Raw genomic sequence first — 18,773 nt, 5'->3', positions numbered from 1 at the left:
ATTTGCTCATCAACGTTAGTAAGGGATGTTCGGGTGTGAGATAATTAGTAGTTGCTCATCAATGTTAGTAAGGGAGGTTCTGGGTGTGAGATAATTAGTAGTTTCTCATCAATGTTAGTAAGGGATGTTCTGGGTGTGAGATAATCAGTAGTTGCTCATCAATGTTAGTAAGGGATGTTCTGGGTGTGAGATAATTGGTAGTTGCTCATCATTGTTAGTAAGGGAGGTTCTGGGTGTGAGATAATTGGTAGTTGCTCATCATTGTTAGTAAGGGAGGTTCTGGGTGTGAGATAATCAGTAGTTGCTCATCAATGTTAGTAAGGGATGTTCTGGGTGTGAGATAATCAGTAGTTGCTCATCATTGTTAGTAAGGGATGTTCTGGGTGTGAGATAATCAGTAGTTGCTCATCAATGGTAGTAAGGGATGTTCTGGGTGTGAGATAATCAGTAGTTGCTCATCAATGTTAGTAAGGGATGTTCTGGGTGTGAGATAATCAGTAGTTGCTCATCAATGTTAGTAAGGGATGTTCTGGGTGTGAGATAATCAGTAGTTGCTCATCAATGTTAGTAAGGGATGTTCTGGGTGTGAGATAATCAGTAGTTGCTCATCAATGTTAGTAAGGGATGTTCTGGGTGTGAGATAATCAGTAGTTGCTCATCAATGTTAGTAAGGGATGTTCTGGGTGTGAGATAATCAGTAGTTGCTCATCAATGTTAGTAAGGGATGTTCTGGGTGTGAGATAATCAGTAGTTGCTCATCAATGTTAGTAAGGGATGTTCTGGGTGTGAGATAATCAGTAGTTGCTCATCAATGTTAGTAAGGGATGTTCTGGGTGTGAGATAATCAGTATTTGCTCATCAACGTTAGTAAGGGATGTTCGGGTGTGAGATAATTAGTAGTTGCTCATCAATGTTAGTAAGGGAGGTTCTGGGTGTGAGATAATTAGTAGTTTCTCATCAATGTTAGTAAGGGATGTTCTGGGTGTGAGATAATCAGTAGTTGCTCATCAATGTTAGTAAGGGATGTTCTGGGTGTGAGATAATTGGTAGTTGCTCATCATTGTTAGTAAGGGAGGTTCTGGGTGTGAGATAATTGGTAGTTGCTCATCATTGTTAGTAAGGGAGGTTCTGGATGTGAGATAATCAGTAGTTGCTCATCAATGTTCGTAAGGGATGTTCTGGGTGTGAGATAATCAGTAGTTGCTCATCAATGTTAGTAAGGGATGTTCTGGGTGTGAGATAATCAGTAGTTGCTCATCAATGTTAGTAAGGGATGTTCTGGGTGTGAGATAATCAGTAGTTGCTCATCAATGTTAGTAAGGGATGTTCTGGGTGTGAGATAATCAGTAGTTGCTCATCAATGTTAGTAAGGGATGTTCTGGGTGTGAGATAATCAGTAGTTGCTCATCAATGTTAGTAAGGGATGTTCTGGGTGTGAGATAATCAGTATTTGCTCATCAACGTTAGTAAGGGATGTTCGGGTGTGAGATAATTAGTAGTTGCTCATCAATGTTAGTAAGGGAGGTTCTGGGTGTGAGATAATTAGTAGTTTCTCATCAATGTTAGTAAGGGATGTTCTGGGTGTGAGATAATCAGTAGTTGCTCATCAATGTTAGTAAGGGATGTTCTGGGTGTGAGATAATTGGTAGTTGCTCATCATTGTTAGTAAGGGAGGTTCTGGGTGTGAGATAATTGGTAGTTGCTCATCATTGTTAGTAAGGGAGGTTCTGGATGTGAGATAATCAGTAGTTGCTCATCAATGTTCGTAAGGGATGTTCTGGGTGTGAGATAATCAGTAGTTGCTCATCAATATTAGTAAGGGATGTTCTGGGTGTGAGATAATCAGTAGTTGCTCATCAATGTTAGTAAGGGATGTTCTGGGTGTGAGATAATTAGTAGTTGCTCATCAATGTTAGTAAGGGATGTTCTGGGTGTGAGATAATTAGTAGTTGCTCATCATTGTTAGTAAGGGAGGTCGTGGGTGTGAGATAATCAGAGTGATGCTGACGAACAATCATCTATTTCCGATGTCAGTGAATTTCCCACAATAAAAAAGGTATTCTGAGAAAGAGGCAACATCCAGTTTTAGGAAAAGAAAGTACTCAGCGGTTACTGGTGTTTGCCATTTCATTCTGCATGCACGCCGTATTACCCGCCGGGGTAAGATAATGGATAATATCCTGTTGTAAAGTAATGTGGCTGCTTCGGATTCTGATAAAGGAATGTCCATGATCATTTTAGAGGTTTTCATAAGGCACCTGATGAAGGGTCAGTTGACCTGAAACATCTGTGTAATGTTATTCATGGGGCTTAGCATGTTAATTGTTAAAAGTTTATTTGGATACTACATATGTGTGCAAATTGGTCAATATACCCCAATCAACCTTCAAACACTAAATCAGCATAGAAAGAGCTATGGCTTTATTTTTTAAAGAATTTAGATAAAAGATATACAGACATCATTCAGACGTATAGCAAAATAGTGTAATTGTGAGGCAACTCAAAGGCAGAATTAAACAGAAAGGGATTTTGTCCTGAAATTGGATATCCGTGCACTAAATATTAACTCTTTGGAGAGCAGCAGTGGGGTCCAGCGTGGACCATTGCCCACTGATTTTTATGAACTGTGCCTGCATTTTACTAGTGCAAGAAAAGTGGGTGCAACCTGCATACATTAACCTGTATAAATTAAACCTGTCTGTGGGTTCAGAATACAGATCTCCAGTGACCGGCTGGCGATTCCTTGAACCTCTGGCCTGCGAACCCCAATGTGACCTTCTCACATGTGGTATCCGCATCATGCAGGCAATGGTCGCTATCCTCATTAGGATGGGGAAGCGGAATAAGGCCCAGAAGTCTTTTTTCCAGGTTTTTCTTCCACCTCTGTCCCATCTAGAATGGAGGTTCCTAGAGTGAATTGCAATCACTCATCTCTGTCCCCCAGATTGCAGAAAAACTGCTGAACCTTTCGACTAGTGCAATCCTACAAATTCCCCAAATCTGGAAAGGGTCGAGGGATTCTGTAAATACAGAGCATTTTGGATATTAAGTGCCTAGAGACTGCCCCTGGTTGGTAGCACTGTGCAGTATAATTCAACATAACATAACATTGCATTATACTCTGAATCCGAGTTTACCACAGCATTTCAGTGCAGACTAAATAGTGGGATACTGACGGTAAGCCATGCTAAGTAACTCATGACTTCAGACACGCCCCTTTCCACTCTACTTTTATCAGAAAATGAACCAGGAACAAAAGTAAGCTTATGAGAGAATAAAGGCCTTCTGGGCACTATTTCAGCGTCTGTTGGTAAATTCTGGGAGTTTCGGTGCACGGAAGGGAAGCAAGAACAGCGTATTTCCCTGGAGTAGTAGGTGGACAATAAAGGCCAGACTTACCAGTGCTTTCCGGTGTGGTGGTACCTGCAATAAAGCAAACGGACAGTATTAGCTGGGAAGGTGGACTATGAGTCATGGATTAATAGCACTTCATGTACACTGTCCTTAGCAACACATGGCACTTAAAATATTTCAAATGTGCACGTTTATTACATTAATAAGGTGATAAGCTCTCCCCCAGGACTCATTTCATCATCAGCGAGCCAGAAACATAAGTTTAACCCATGAAATAAACCAGTGGAAATGCTGGCCCCTTTCCTGCCCTCATTTGACCCCTGCACAGGCAGTGGCCCATGCTTTGGAAAACCAGTGAGCCGCCCCGTGACAGGAATTGGGCCGCTAAGGCAGGCTAGCTTCTGTCCAATCACCTGGAGACTTCTGCCTTTAAAAGATGAGGTCGATCCTGGGTCCATCCTGACCTGCGTCCTTGAAAGCCGTCCTGCGACCACACAGAGTTGCCGCATTCGCCCCTACTCAATGCCAGCTTGCCGCTTGAGCCCACATGATCCAACGTGCCCGAACTGAGCTTGATCTGTATTACATCAACATTCGACACTGGATCTGACCTCGTGAACCCACCAAGAACTGTTACCAGGTACTGTTGACCCTGAACTGCCACCTCAGTCCATTTGGGCCCTAGATACTGTTGAGGTCGTGCTTGATCCTGTTTTCACCAACAACGTATCCTTTTTGTGGCTAGTAACTTACCTACCACACCTAGAACTACGCTCAGAGTGCTACGTTTCTCAGTCTGTCGCATCGCATCTTCTCTCTTCTTCCTTTGGCGTTGGTTTTTGTACAGTATTTCTATTTGTTCTATTGCAGATGTGTGTTTAATTGAAGTATACATATAGTTATAGAACTTTGGTTGGACATTCCCTTTATTTTGGACTAGGATGCTGTGTTGCTTGGGTCACTACTGGTTCACCTTCACACCCCTCTTGAGAGCACAGCCTTCCCCCTGCCCACGTTACCGGGAAGGGGGTATATCTCTTACCTGTCCCCATTTTACCTTTATGATTGCGTTGGGTGTTGGTTTGCAGAAGTGTGAGGGTTGAGTGGGCCATTTTACCTCTACTCGCCCTTGTACTCCTGTGGAGCAGCATCCTCAGTGTTGCAGCCGGACAATAAACAAACAATGCACCAGCCATTGCTCCCCACCCCCACACACTAAGCAATTCTACACACTGAACCTCAGCTCACCTTCTAAGCAAGTCAACACTTCACTAACTGCTCCTCAACCCTCACACAATCTTAGTGCAAGAAACCCCCTACTAGGCCTCAAATCTCATGAGGTTAGTAACTCAACAGGCGACATGCTGCCCTTCCTCCTGCTAGGCGAGAGGAGCAGACACTGTGCTGTGCCAATAGTCAGGGAATGTAGTACCCTTCTACATACACTGAGGATAGACCCTTGCACCCACCTAGACTCTGGAATCCCAGAATCCTCAGTGTTGTTGGTTACTCCTCTTTCAATCTCACAAACTGGTCCAGCCGGAGTCCCTAGTAGAATAGGTGAGTACAAACGTGTGTGCATTCTATTCTTACAACACATACTGTGCCAGGCTGCTCCACTGCACCACAGTCCTTTTTATACACATGATTCCACGTGCCACCCTGTCCCCTGCTCTTGTGGGGCTGCTCGACTCCTTAGAATGCAATCTACTGCCTTCATGCATATGGACGATATCTGGTGTAGGGACGAGAACGAGCGTAGAGTGGTAGTTTCTGGGATGTATAGTAACAGAATGAGGAGGGAGAGTAGTGTTCATCAGCCACCAGGTGCTCCCCAGAAACATGGCCTGCACCAATATCTGGGCTCTAAGTTGATTTAAGCCCAACCTCTTCTGTCCTCTTGCAGGGTCTAGTGTGTACATAAGCTTCATAAACTGATAGGGCTAAGGAGTTACTTCCCTGATCCATCTGTCTTCATGGGTAGCCTTCAATGTAGAACACAAAGCAGGAATCAGGCATCGGAATGGAAATGGTCTTTCAGGCACTTAAGCTATTCAAGAGTGTAGCCGAGCCCGATGATTGGAGTTTGAAGCTGGTATTCCAGGTCCTACTCCTGGATTCCCACTGGTCCCACTGTCTATGTGTTATCATGAGTTCCTGCCTGGTTGAGCTCATGTTTGGCTTTCTCGACCAAAATGAGTTGCAGTTGTCCAAAGTCTGCAGCAGGCAGGTCAAGTCCGCAAGGGTCTTACCATCCAAAACCATGAGGCAGGTGAAATGTCCTGACCCCATAATTGTTGACTGCATCCTAAAGACCTTTCAAAAGTAAGGATGTCCAGGGCTGTCTATGGTGCGAAAATACCTACTGGAGAGGGTGACATCAGGGTGACTGTTTTTATTGATTTATTTGGTGTGTAATAATGTTCCACCTGATATAGAATATACTTCTATGGATGTGGTAGTGCTGTTAGCCCTTACCCAACCAATCAGTGAACACTTGAGCTAGAAACGGGTAGATTTAACTAGAAATATGAATCATTTCTCTAAATGCTTATATTGGTGCAATCTAAGTGCTATCCTATCCTGCATCCTTTACAGATAGACTTCTGCCAGGACATTCCTTTATATCAACTGTGATAAACTCATGAATCACGCCAAACAACCGTCTAAAAATATTGGCCACCGTTGTAAGTAAAGGAAGCTAAATGGCACGTGCACTTTCAACCCCGAGTTCAGCTCCAGTGAATCAAGGTGATACCCAGCCTATGTCTTCCGCATCTTTGCTCCAACCATGGACACCCAACAGCTGGACCTTCTATGCCTCGACTTTAAATGTCTTCATGGTTTTTCTCCTTCCCGCCTATCGTCTCTTATTTCTTTCTAATCTCTACGACTCTCTTCCTCCTTTTTGTTCATCGTCCTCCCTGTGCTCCATCGCGTTTCCGCTCTTTCTCCCTTTTGGCTCCTAAACTCTGGAACGCTCTCCCTCTGTCGCTCCGTTCTCTGTCCAGTGTCCCTCTCATTAAATCTAAACCTAAAGATCTCCTCCTGGCTTTGCGATTCCTTTAACTGATCCGCCTTTGTCTCTATGTAAAGCGCTTAGGTGATAGGTGTTATATACATACAATAAATAAATAAATAAACCTTCTGAAAAGTCTATTAGCATTCAACCTTGCAGCCCGTGATTGTGGTGCAGAAACTCTGACCAACTAATCTCTTTCATGTGACCGGCTAATGGAAAAGTTGCAAAGGACACAGCATTCTCAAAATGCAAACGTGCAAATCTAAGGACCTTGTCCTGTGTTCAAATAAAGGAACGTTGCGTAACATCCCCCTACCCACCCCCGCCAGCTCACGAAAGCTCATGCCTGTGAAAAGAACCTCTGTGATTATTCCTGAATTGACTGTTAAAGAGTCTTACCTTTCATGCTCAATTTCAATGCATTCATTTTGTTTCTGATACCTGAAAAAATAAGGAAATTTGGTATTCCAATATAGTCACAGTAATCAAGTCCTTGATATCGTTGAGCTTCAATGCTGTCTGTGTGCAACAAGCCAGACCTAGTGATTGTGCAAATGTATTACAAAATCTGAGGTTCGGCTTGTTAAGTCAAGAGAACAGCTAAACATTGACCCCCATAATAATTAAATTGCACTGGCTACCCATCGATTTTAGGATCCATTTGCCGCTGGTATGCATTGTGCAAAAAGCACCTGAGCTCGAAAATGTAAAATCTCTGGGGCCCAGAGAGGACTACGGAGCCAGGAGTGTTTGCAGCTCGAGCTTCCGAATTTCACACGACCGTTCACTCTGAAAAGACCCTTAAACTCTGGAACTCTCTTCCAAATGACATTAGACTGATTGAAAATGATCTGAAGTTCAGGAAGAAAGTAAATGCCTGGCCTTGGGTGCAGGCTTTTTAGATTAACATGATACTACTTATACGTATCTTGACATTTTTTGTTTTATGCATTTTTGAGAGTTTTTATAAATGCCTTGGTGTAGATTGTTTTATAACTGAATTTCAGGGTGCAAGAGGTTTTCAGTATAGGTGAGCTGCATTTATTGAATTGTTGACTTTGTCACTTTTGTATTACATTGTATATGTGTTTTGTGAAGTGCTCTAGACTTTAATACTCAGCACTCTCATTTTCAGCAATGTTGTGATATTTTTAGGACGTCCTATACATTCCATATTGAGGATATGCTTGCCTCGAATATCTCACCATTTCTGGATCTATTTTGTGGATCTATTTTGCACATTTCTATGAGACATGTTTTCATGTATTTTTGATAAACCTGTTTGGTTTTTAGTGGTACCATGTATTTGTTTAAACGATAGAATGAATATTGGTCTTATTTTACGGTTCGATGTTAATAAAAGAATTAAATTAATTTGATATTAGGATTCCTGACCGATCACGCTTCTTTCTACTTTCTTGAATCCTCTACTTGAAATATTGTCTTTTTGTTCCGTGAGACATCACTCATTGTTTTTGCTCTAATCAGCCATGTTTGTGCTATAGAAATATTTTAACTAAAATAAATGAAATAAAATTGAAATCACTAGATGGAGCATGGAGTGGACCAGGAGTCTTAAGGAAGACAGCATTTCTGATCTATTAGCAGTGAATAGAAATCATACTGTGATCACCGGACATGTAGTCGACAGATGTCCTAAGTCTGGTGGTAGATTGGTTTGCTACTAGTCCTGAGAGATCCCTGGCTGAGTGATCAACCAGGATCTGTGGCTCTGTAGTGTTGTCAGTGTAGTTTAATTTCAGAGATGTATTAACTAATCCCACCTTCTGAGGATCGAGCAAAGTCCTAGAGTTGATCACATTCATCGAGTCTCTAGTGGGGGAGGAGATTAGTTAGGCAGTGTTTCCAAAACAAAGGTACGACCCCACAGTGCAGTGTGGGTAATTTGTGCAATAGATTGATCTTCCGCTAACGATTAATGTCATATTCAATGCATTGTTGAACATATCTTAGCCAGAGATTTCCTATAGCACAGTCTGCCTTCCATGAAGTTTTTGAGAGAGACCATTTAGGATAAATAAACAGATTTTAGTAGGAAGATTTGTGCATTTCTTGAATGGCGTTCACGTTTATTAAACAATGCTTCGTGAATGTCTGCAGAGGTGCACTGATGCTCCTTCATCTGAGGTCCCTGTACGGCCAATGATAGTAACATTACGCAATATCTTAGGACATACGGCAACAGAAAATACCACACAGGGTGAGTGTCCACTGGCCTCCTGTTGATGTCAAAGATCTTGAGAGAGCGAAACCCTGTAAGGCCTATCCCGGGTAACTAAGGAGGGGGAAACTTTACTTTCTACACTAGAAGTAAACACTGTACATTTGTGATCAGCTATTATAATTTCCCACCTCCCAACTCACTGCTGAACACCTGGACTAGTTTGCTTGGCCACAGTTACCGATTGGCAAAGATGGGGAAGCTGTCTGATCCTGTCTAATCTGGTTCAGGGCCATTACCCAAACTTGGACCAAAGGCAGGGTCCGGCAACCTGTGGCACGCCAGATGTTTTGGAGTTCGACTCTGATGATTTCTCACCATTGATTATGCTCAGCTAGGTCTGATGGAAGTTGTAGTCCCAAACATCTGGAGAGCCAAAGGTGGCAGAACCCTGGCCTAGCGACTGTAGTTTAGGCCTGATAACCACATCACCTTATCTCAAGGTTCCCGTCAATCAGAATGTATATGCAAGATCTTTCTAGAAGATGGAAGAGGCATTCAGGCGTGTGAGCCCTTCAATGTTGTGTGAAGACCTGTGGACATGAAAGGCTTGAATGCGAATGGATGATGGCAATGTGTTGCCGTGTTACCGCGGCCCGAGGCAGACCCGAGGTCCACAAATTCCCATGAAACTGACCTTGCATCCATTCATGAGAAGGACACCTTGATTAACATGTCTTCCTTTCCATCTCACACGGTTCCATGTCATTTCGCCGAAACCCGTTTTTACCACAGGTATTTTGCCACGGGTGTTTTTACGAAAAGACTCATTGACATTTTTTTTAGATTATTTTTGAGGGAGTTCCCCCAGCCATCTTTATTTTACTATTTCTTTTACTTCTGTTTCCCTCAACCCTTTATTTGCCCTCTGCCCCAAAAAAGATTTCGATGGGTTTTTTCATAAAAATTCCCGTGGCAAAACACCTGTCGTAAAAACAGGTGTTGGCGAAAGGATACCATACCTCTCACACATGTTCAATTCTGTGAAATAACCCTCAATTATCAGCTCTGCAGTGACGGGAGAAGACCCTTACCTTTCATGTTCACTTTGTAAGCAGTGAGCTTGTCTGCACCAGCTGAAAAGATAAAGAAATACAGTATACCATTATCACAGCAGAGAAGTCATGAGACAAAGAAAGAAAAGATCAAGAAATGCAGGATACCATTATCACAGCAGAGAAGTCATGAGCCAAAGAAAGAAAAGATCAAGAAATGCAGGATACCATTATCACAGCAGAGAAGTCATGAGCCAAAGAAAGAAAAGATCAAGAAATGCAGGATACCATTATCACAGCAGAGAAGTCATGAGCCAAAGAAAGAAAAGATAAAGAAATATAGTATACCATTATCACAGCAGAGAAGTCATGAGCCAAAGAAAGAAAAGATAAAGAAATATAGTATACCATTATCACAGCAGAGAAGTCATGAGCCAAAGAAATAAAAGATAAACAAATGCAGTATACCATTATCACAGCAGAGAAGTCATGAGCCAAAGAAAGAAATGATAAACAAATGCAGTATACCATTATCACAGCAGAGAAGTCATGAGCCAAAGAAAGAAAAGATAAAGAAATATAGTATACCATTATCACAGCAGAGAAGTCATGAGCCAAAGAAAGAAAAGATAAAGAAATATAGTATACCATTATCAAAGCAGAGAAGTCATGAGCAAAAGAAATAAAAGATAAACAAATGCAGTATACCATTATCACAGCAGAGAAGTCATGAGCCAAAGAAAGAAAAGATCAAGAAATGTAGGATACCATTATCACAGCAGAGAAGTCATGAGCCAAAGAAAGAAAAGATAAAGAAATATAGTATACCATTATCACAGCAGAGAAGTCATGAGCCAAAGAAAGAAAAGATCAAGAAATGCAGGATACCATTATCACAGCAGACAAGTCATGAGCCAAAGAAAGAAACGATAAAGAAATATAGTATACCATTATCACAGCAGAGAAGTCATGAGCCAAAGAAATAAAAGATAAACAAATGCAGTATACCATTATCACAGCAGAGAAGTCATGAGCCAAAGAAAGAAACGATAAACAAATGCAGTATACCATTATCACACCAGAGAAGTCATGAGCCAAAGAAAGAAAAGATAAAGAAATACAGTATACCATTATCACAGCAGAGAAGTCATGAGCCAAAGAAAAACAATGCTCTTGAGGGACATGTTGTACTTTTACAAAAATTCGATTGAGAGAAATATATACAAGGCAGTTTGATATGCGGGGCAGATGATTAAAGACCTTGGCCCTCATTGCAAGTGAACCGGTCTGGAAATGCCACCTTTTCCAGACCGACTCAGTCCGACTCTGCCGGTAGAGGAAGTGAGCAACCGGCGGGCCTGATCTGCTGGTAGTTCAAGCCCCTACCAGCAGATAAATCACTAAAGCACCGGCACCGTTAACAAAAGTGTTGGTGCTTCAGTGTTCCCATTCCCTCCCCTGGAGTCCTACGGGACTCCAGGAGAATGGGAACTTACCGATTTGCCACGTGTAATATCCCGGCATATCGGGAGGTGGAAATGGTAAGCCAAGGTTGCCGGTAGGCCACCAGCAACCTCATAATGTGGGCCCTTGACCTTGACTTAGTTACACTCCAGTTGTGTTCTCACACTTCAAGGCCATCATATGGCCTCTCCACAAGTTCTGCAAAATCTGGAGCTCTGCTGGACCTGCAAAGTCCACAACAATTGTAATCACCTTTTTAGAGCATTAAAACCCAGGAGTAACCATAGTGTTGAATTGCGAGAGGCAGATTCTGCACAGTATGACCGGTTCAGAGGCCGGAGTAACTCCTGAAGACGAGGAAGCAAAATGGAAAATGGACGCCTGCAGTCGCTAAGTCCAGCATGAAATGGACATGGAATTCTAAGGAGGAGGGACCATTCCAGAACCACCGCAAGTGAACGCAAATGAAACTGATCAATGAGCTGGGAGACTGGCCAGTCTGTGGTAGGAGCATCAACGACTGGGGATAAAGCCAGGATAAAAGGCAGGGATTCAGGCAGCAGATATCTCTTCGGCTACTCCCAGCGGAAGCGGGAATCTCTTGCTCAGGAGTTCACAGGGATTTGCAAATCTATGCAAAAATTGAAAGATCCTCTTATTTCTTTGTCCTGTTATGATGTGTACAGAGGGCTTACGTGCGCCCTGATGCCTGCGCGCTACGGCACATAATAAATAAATAAATAAATAAATGCATATGTAAATAGTCCAGGTTGATTTATGGATTGTCATAAACTAATCCGCGACTGCGAGAATCGTGCCAAAATCCGAAACAAACCTCGGACACTGTTACATTCCCTGAATCTGTCCATCATTTTTGGCTAAGAATCCTGGGAGAACATTCTGGATGTGGATTCAAAGCATCAGTCCAGCGGGACACGCAAGCAGGCCACTGAAAACAAACAAAGGTCCTCCTTACGTTTGTAACCTGATGGGATACCACCAAACAGAATTACCGCTACCGTCACTTGGTCTGGTGGATTTATTTGTGGAATACAAGTGGTGGTAGAGCAGAGTTAATCCCCATTTTTTGGAGTCCACAGGACTTCACGGGGATTTTGGCGGAAATACCACCAGCAGTAATTCTGCCCATGGGAGTTCCACTGAATTTGCTGATTGTTTGGTGCTAAACGGCAGATTCTCCTCCAGAAAAAGGCTGGTTGGAAATCCCCCACCTCACCGCGAAACCTGTAACACAGCGGTGCGGTAATGCAGCGCTAACACAATGACACAATACATTAACGCTGTTTTTTACTGTATCGCCGTACTTGTAATGAGGCCCAAAGTAAGGTCTAGTCATGAACTTCTTTCTTCTGCCTGAGACTCTAGGTGCCCGGGGTAGAGCTGGCGACTGGTCAAGAATTGAAAGGCATGCATTCCGTTTAGGAGGAGGCTGAAGGCTACATTTTCATAACCCTGTGGCCTGGTGTAAATGTATCCGCACCTTCTTATGGGAGTATGCCTTCCAGAGTATTGGATGCAGAGAAGAGCCGTGGCCACCATCCAGTACAAGCCACAGGAATCCCAGCAAGGTCTTAAAATCTACTCCACCTGCAGCTCTTTGAGAGGGAAGCCATTGCCTTGAGTTTATTCATCAACACAGGTTTCACATGATCATGTACTCCTACACGAATCAGCATGTTACATGTAACACCATCTCTTTGGAGCGCCCATGAAACGGTGAGGTTGCATTCAGATTGCAATGAGAAGCAACGTGTTTGCCATGAGTTATTACCGAAACTATAGTGGGGAGTGCTGGCAAGCCCTGTACTATGTGTTAGTCCAGTGTGTAAGGCCCCGGGCTTCAACATTGAAGCAACTTCCCTGAACATGAAAAGTTTTGTCACTGACCTTTTCCACTAAGAATGCAGCTGACTCTGGACCTTGCATTTATTCTCAGAGGTAACCACATTTCCCTCAGAGACCTCAGCCTTGATTGCGCGGCCACCGCTACCAACAGGTGAGTAATGGGAAGCGGAAGAGCTGTGTGCTAGCTATAATGAGAACATACTCAGACCATCACCTATAGAGTCTGGGTAAACCTCCTGACATGTAAATGCGACTGTGCAGATCCAGTGGCACAACCTGTGGCCGGCCGGCCTCATGCAACACTTCTTCCGCTGCAGATAAAATCTGACAGTGCACAGTGAAGAAAGGCTAGGGCAAGGAAGACAGAAAGAGCCTGGCTTGAGCGGCATGTGGAATGATGAGCTGTGAGAGAACTACCTGTTGGGAAGCTCAAGGCAGGACTCCTGACCAAGGCACGTGGACACAAGGGCGTCCAATAGCAAGTATAGGAACATTTAGCACAGCTTGCTTTGCGGGGGTAGAGGGGTAGAGCACCCACATCCTCAGCACCCCTGCCTGCACACCATCCACAAGTACCAATAGGAACATGCTCCAGTCCCTCAGACAGCGGGAGAGACCGAACTGTAGGGGATGGGAGTGCTGACCGGAAGAGAGACAAACTCCAGATGGAGGCCCGTAAAATGGCCGCCGAGTTCACAGTGAATGACAGCACATGAATAGTAGAACACAACTCCAGAAGCTGGACCTGGAAGCAGCGAAGGCCGTACCCTGGGTAGTGTAGACAGACGAGTCCGTTTCCCAGAAGACTTGGTGAAGGCCTGTTTGAAGGTGCTGGATACCTGGGCTTGGCGCTATGCACAGGGCCTCTGAAGAAGGCAAGATTTCTGCTTACTGAGCCACCTGCCTCTAGGGGGCAGTGAAGAGATGCTGGGGCTACAGGAGGCTGAGCACAGAGAGTATGCCAAGATGACAGAGATGGTTGTGCGAATGTTTGGGAAGCCTCTGACTCAGTACTTTTGGAGTTTTTATGACTCGCAGAAGCAGGCAATACTAAAACTTTGTTATGGAGCAAAGCACACCGGCCCCCTTAAGGGAAAGCAAAACCACAAAGTGGGGTGGGGGGCGGGAGGAAGGGAGGGGGAGAGGGACGAGGGAACCAGTTTGTAGTAAGAATAAAGGGAGTGAAGACATGTCTGGCGTCCGTGTATCAATGCGTGAATGGGCCCAGGTACATCATAACAACTGGCGACGAGAAGAGTGGCCCACGCCACCGTCCCGTGAGGAGGGGACGCATGCATCCAGATACGGCAAGGAGAGCCGAAGCAAGGCAAGGAAGCGATGGAGGAGGTGCGCAGCACCACTGAAGGAAAGAGGCCCAGCCGTGCTGCCGGTGTGGAGGACCGGAGTGCGAGCGACCACCCAGGCAGAACGAAGGGCCAGCGGAGCTGCCAGTGTGGACGCCGATCAGCCAGGAGAAAGAAGAAGCCCAGCAGAGCGGCCGGCAAGGTGGACCGACCAGCCCTGGAGGGCGAAGAGACCCAGAGGAGCTGCCGGTGAAGAAGTGCAGGCCGCAAGAATCCAGGAGGAGCCCACAGAGCTGCCAGTGCCGACGACAGACCAACCAGCCCAGGAGGAAGAAGAGGCCCAGCAGAGCCACCGGCAGGTAGAAGACCGGACCGGAACAGAGGACGTCCAGCAGGACCGCAACGCAGCAGCGGAGAAACACGAAAACCACGTGGAGCAGTATCAGCCTGCCGCGAGGAGGTATGGCGGCAATCGGAGGGGCAGGCACGTGTGCAGAGGAACCACATGCAACTTGAAAGCGAGGATCATTTAAAGTGGAATCATCAACACAGAGAAATCATACCAATAAGGCCACTTGAAAGCGAGGACTATTTAAATGAAAACTGCCAGTACTGAAAGAATCAGATCAACAAGACCACTTGAAAGCGAGGATCAGCAAGGATTACTAATATAATAGAGAAACACAACAACAAAACCACTCGAAAGCGAGGACCATTTATGAAGAAAGGAAAACACGAAGGACACACCACTAGAACAAGAGGATCACGCACAAGACGGTAGTGCGTCACAGGCCACGAACCAACACGACATCACGCGCTTAAGAAACACAAACCCACCAAACATAAAGAAGTCAGTACAACCTGACCAAACCTCAAAATGTCACAATCAGGAAACGCTGCAGTAGATGGTGCTGCATCACCCACACCTGGGGTAGCCCCCACAAACCCGATATCATTTCTACGCCACCCAAACCCCTTCCCACAGGAACCCCAAGAAAATCAAGCCCAGAGATGGCAGGAATGGATGGACGAATTTGAAGAATTTATGAGAGCCGTGGGAAACCAAGATGTGCCAAACAAGCTGGACATCTTCACCAACCTAGTTGGTAAGGACATCAATAGCGTCATTAAAACGATCCCGCCCTCAGAGAGAACAACTTACTAGAGACCCATCAACGCTATTAATGGCCGCCTAGTTGTTGTACCAAACAGAGATTATGAATGATACACTTTCAACCAGTGCACCCAGGCACCTCACGAGACAATAGGAAAGTTCATATTAGATCTCCAAAGGGAAATAACATACTGCGACTTCGCAAACTTCAACAATGACGAAGCCACCCTTCTAAGGGTAATAGAAGGGTGTTTGTCCTCCAATTTCCAGAAACACCAGAAACACCTACTAAAGAAGCCCCTTTCCCTGCAAGAGATAGCGAAACTGGCAAGGGTTTACGAGAGCGCAGATGTCCAAGCCGCGAACATTGAAAGCCCAAAGAAGCTGGACACGGTAGCGGCCATCACCGCCAATCCGCAAGGACAGGGTTGCCAGTTTGACACCTCATCCCGACAAGACTCCTGGAACTCAGCATGGCGAACCCAACCAGAGAGTCAGTGCTACCGCTGCAGTACTGAATTTCCCCACAAAGGACTGTGCCCGGCAATCTGCCAGATGTGTATGAGATACAGCCAGGAAAACCACTTTCAGAGCATGTGCCAGGAAAGACCACCACAACTGCAAGCCTACAGACCTCCGAACCAGTTAGCACCAAACAGACGATATGAACCGCCAAGGCCCCTCAATCCGCGACCATACCCCGAGAGGGACAACACCAGAATAACATTCCCAGAAACACCACGCACCCCGGATTCACCCGAGCGGTAGAGAACCTGAAAATGTAGCCAGCAAGTGAAGCATATCATAATCAAGAACAAATCTACCATGTACAGTCTGTTCCCAATGAACATCCAAGAAGGGAATTCAATGCCCGGGATCCATATGAGAACCCTCCCATTGAAGAGCAGCTTTCAGGGACAGAGCAGTACATGGAATACGACCGGAACAATAGAGAATATGTCCAGCTCATATCTGACTCATCTGATGACAGTGCTGCGCACCGAGTGACGGTCCAACTGGGAAGGACGACACACTGTTTCTTATCGACAGAGGTGCAATAGTAAATATAATGAACCAGAGAACATACAAGGCACTTGTCGAGGAATATCCCCTACGACCTTCTCAGGCCCACATCTTCCAATCGGGCGCAACCCTACCGTTGACATCCAAGGGTCAGTACCTGTGTGATCTAGTACACAGAGGAAGAAGGGTGCCAGTAATGATCAAGGTCATCCAAAGCACAGTAACAGGGAGATGCCTCCTGAGCTATACAACCACCATCGCGTAGCACATAATAGACATCTGCTATGACCAGTCGCAAACAACTCAAGGGTTCCCACCAAACGCCCAATCCAAACAGGCCATATCCCAGAAGGAGCTTAACACTGAGACATTGAGAGCCATGTTTCCCAACCTGTTCAAGGGCGTCAGCATGTTAAAGGACACTGTAATCAAACTACACATCGACCCCGATGTGCGGCCCATACCACAACACCCAAGAAGAATTGGGTTTCACCTACAAGCCAAGGTGATGCACGAATTGCGGCTACTACTCGACAATGACATCATCGAGAGGGCAAAATGACCCACCCCGTGGGTATCCCCACTGGTAGTTGTCCTCAAGGCAGACGGACGCCTTCGCCTCTGTGTCGACATGAGATTTCCAACACGGCCATCCAACGGGAGCGACACCCAGGACCAAACATCGAGGATATGCAGGTGAGACTCAACTAGGCCTACAGGTTTTTGAAGCTGGACCTTAACCAAGGGCACCACCAGCTAGTAATTGTTAGGCAGAATCATATGCAGTACCCTTTGGGAACACCACACACAATTAAGACTACAAGTGCAAGTACAAATTCACCTTTGGTACAAGCCTATACTACAAAGTAAAGTGGTAGCGATGGCTAAGGAGCCAGACTTATCTCAAGAGTAAAGTGAGCAGTATCAGAAGTTACACAAAGGACAGCAATGACTGTGGTTCAAGCAAACACTGACTCAAGGTTTCCGAGTAAAAGAATATACATTTATTTACACATCAGTTGTAAAACAGTTCACTAAGTAAAGCAGCAGAAAAATAACACTCTTAATATACTACACAACACCCAATCAATTCTGGACAAGTTAAGCTCAAAATGAAGTGTTAGCAAAATGGCACTCCAGAAATGTAAAAAGGGAGGGAAAGACAAGGTTATACACAATTAAGCAGCACCAACAAGTAAGTAGACAGGGAAATCTAGAAAAGGCTTTCTACAATGAGGATTCAAATCAATAAGCCTGGGCCAATTTTAGTGGTTCAGTGTCTTTGATTAGGATCACGCAGTTCAGAGTAGTTTGCGGTTAAGTCTTTATCAAGAGTTCGAAACGAAGTTGGTCGGAAGAAAACTTACTTAAAAGAGTAGAGAAGGACAAGCCCTCGGATTGGCAAAAGATTTCAAACACTTTTACCATGGTCGGACGTAACGAACGACCGGATTTGAACAGTACCTTAAATGAAGAAGAATACTGTAGCTGAGGCAGAAGTTCCTGGCAGATCCTACATCGGTTCGTGAAGTGACTGTCGGTCTGACACGAAGGAGGAAGAATGGAGGGTCCTGCACTGCCCAGGAAGAAACCAGCAGAAGAGCAAAGCAACAAATAAAAGGTGTGCTCCTTAAAACCCAAACAGGGTCTGAGCCTCCTGGCTATCCGGTTCACTGTAGCTATGCACAGCAAATTCGACCAGGAGAGGGAGGCCTTGTTTGGTGTTTGGCAAACTGGTTTGTCCCACCAGCTCAAGGGAAGAAGATTCCTTTCAGATCTTCTCTGTCGTCGAAGTTTTGAGATTCGGACCTGCAGCAGGGCTTCACCGGGAGGTTCAGTCGTGGTAGTGGTCCTCTTCTTTCAGCTTCTCTTTGGTTCTCTCGATCCAGTGGCAACTCTGCCTTCCTAGTCCCAGAGACCTGTTTTTTATGTAGTTTTCCCCCATTCACACAGCCTGGCTGTCAATCACACAGCAGGATGGTTGTCCTGGCAGGACAGTCACCTAGCAAATCAAACAGGAGTGCGACTTGGGTTTCCAAGGGAACCCGTGGCAGGGGTCCTAAAACCCCTCCCTCACATCCTGCCTACCCAGACATTCAGGCGCCTAAGGAGGGCTTCTGTGCAGAAGCCCGCCAAAGGACGGCGAAGAAAGGAACCAAACCTGGTTTGGCGCGCCGAGTAAAACACGAGAAAGACCTTTACAAAAAGAAATGGCGAATAAACCCAGCCTGAACTAAATAAAAGTAAATGGGGTCCAGCGGGTTTAAGTTTGAGGCTACTAAGATAGCCTAAAACAGTACCAAGGCTATTTACATAGACCGTGGTATGAAAAATATGGTAGATACCACTGCCACCAGCCAAATCTTAATGAAAGGGGGGCAAAATAATG

This window comes from Ambystoma mexicanum, chromosome 8 (assembly GCF_040938575.1).
Source record: "Ambystoma mexicanum isolate Mex_15411 chromosome 8, UKY_AmexF1_1, whole genome shotgun sequence".
Lineage (NCBI taxonomy): Eukaryota > Metazoa > Chordata > Amphibia > Caudata > Ambystomatidae > Ambystoma > Ambystoma mexicanum.
Note: the sequence above shows the minus strand (reverse complement) of the source record.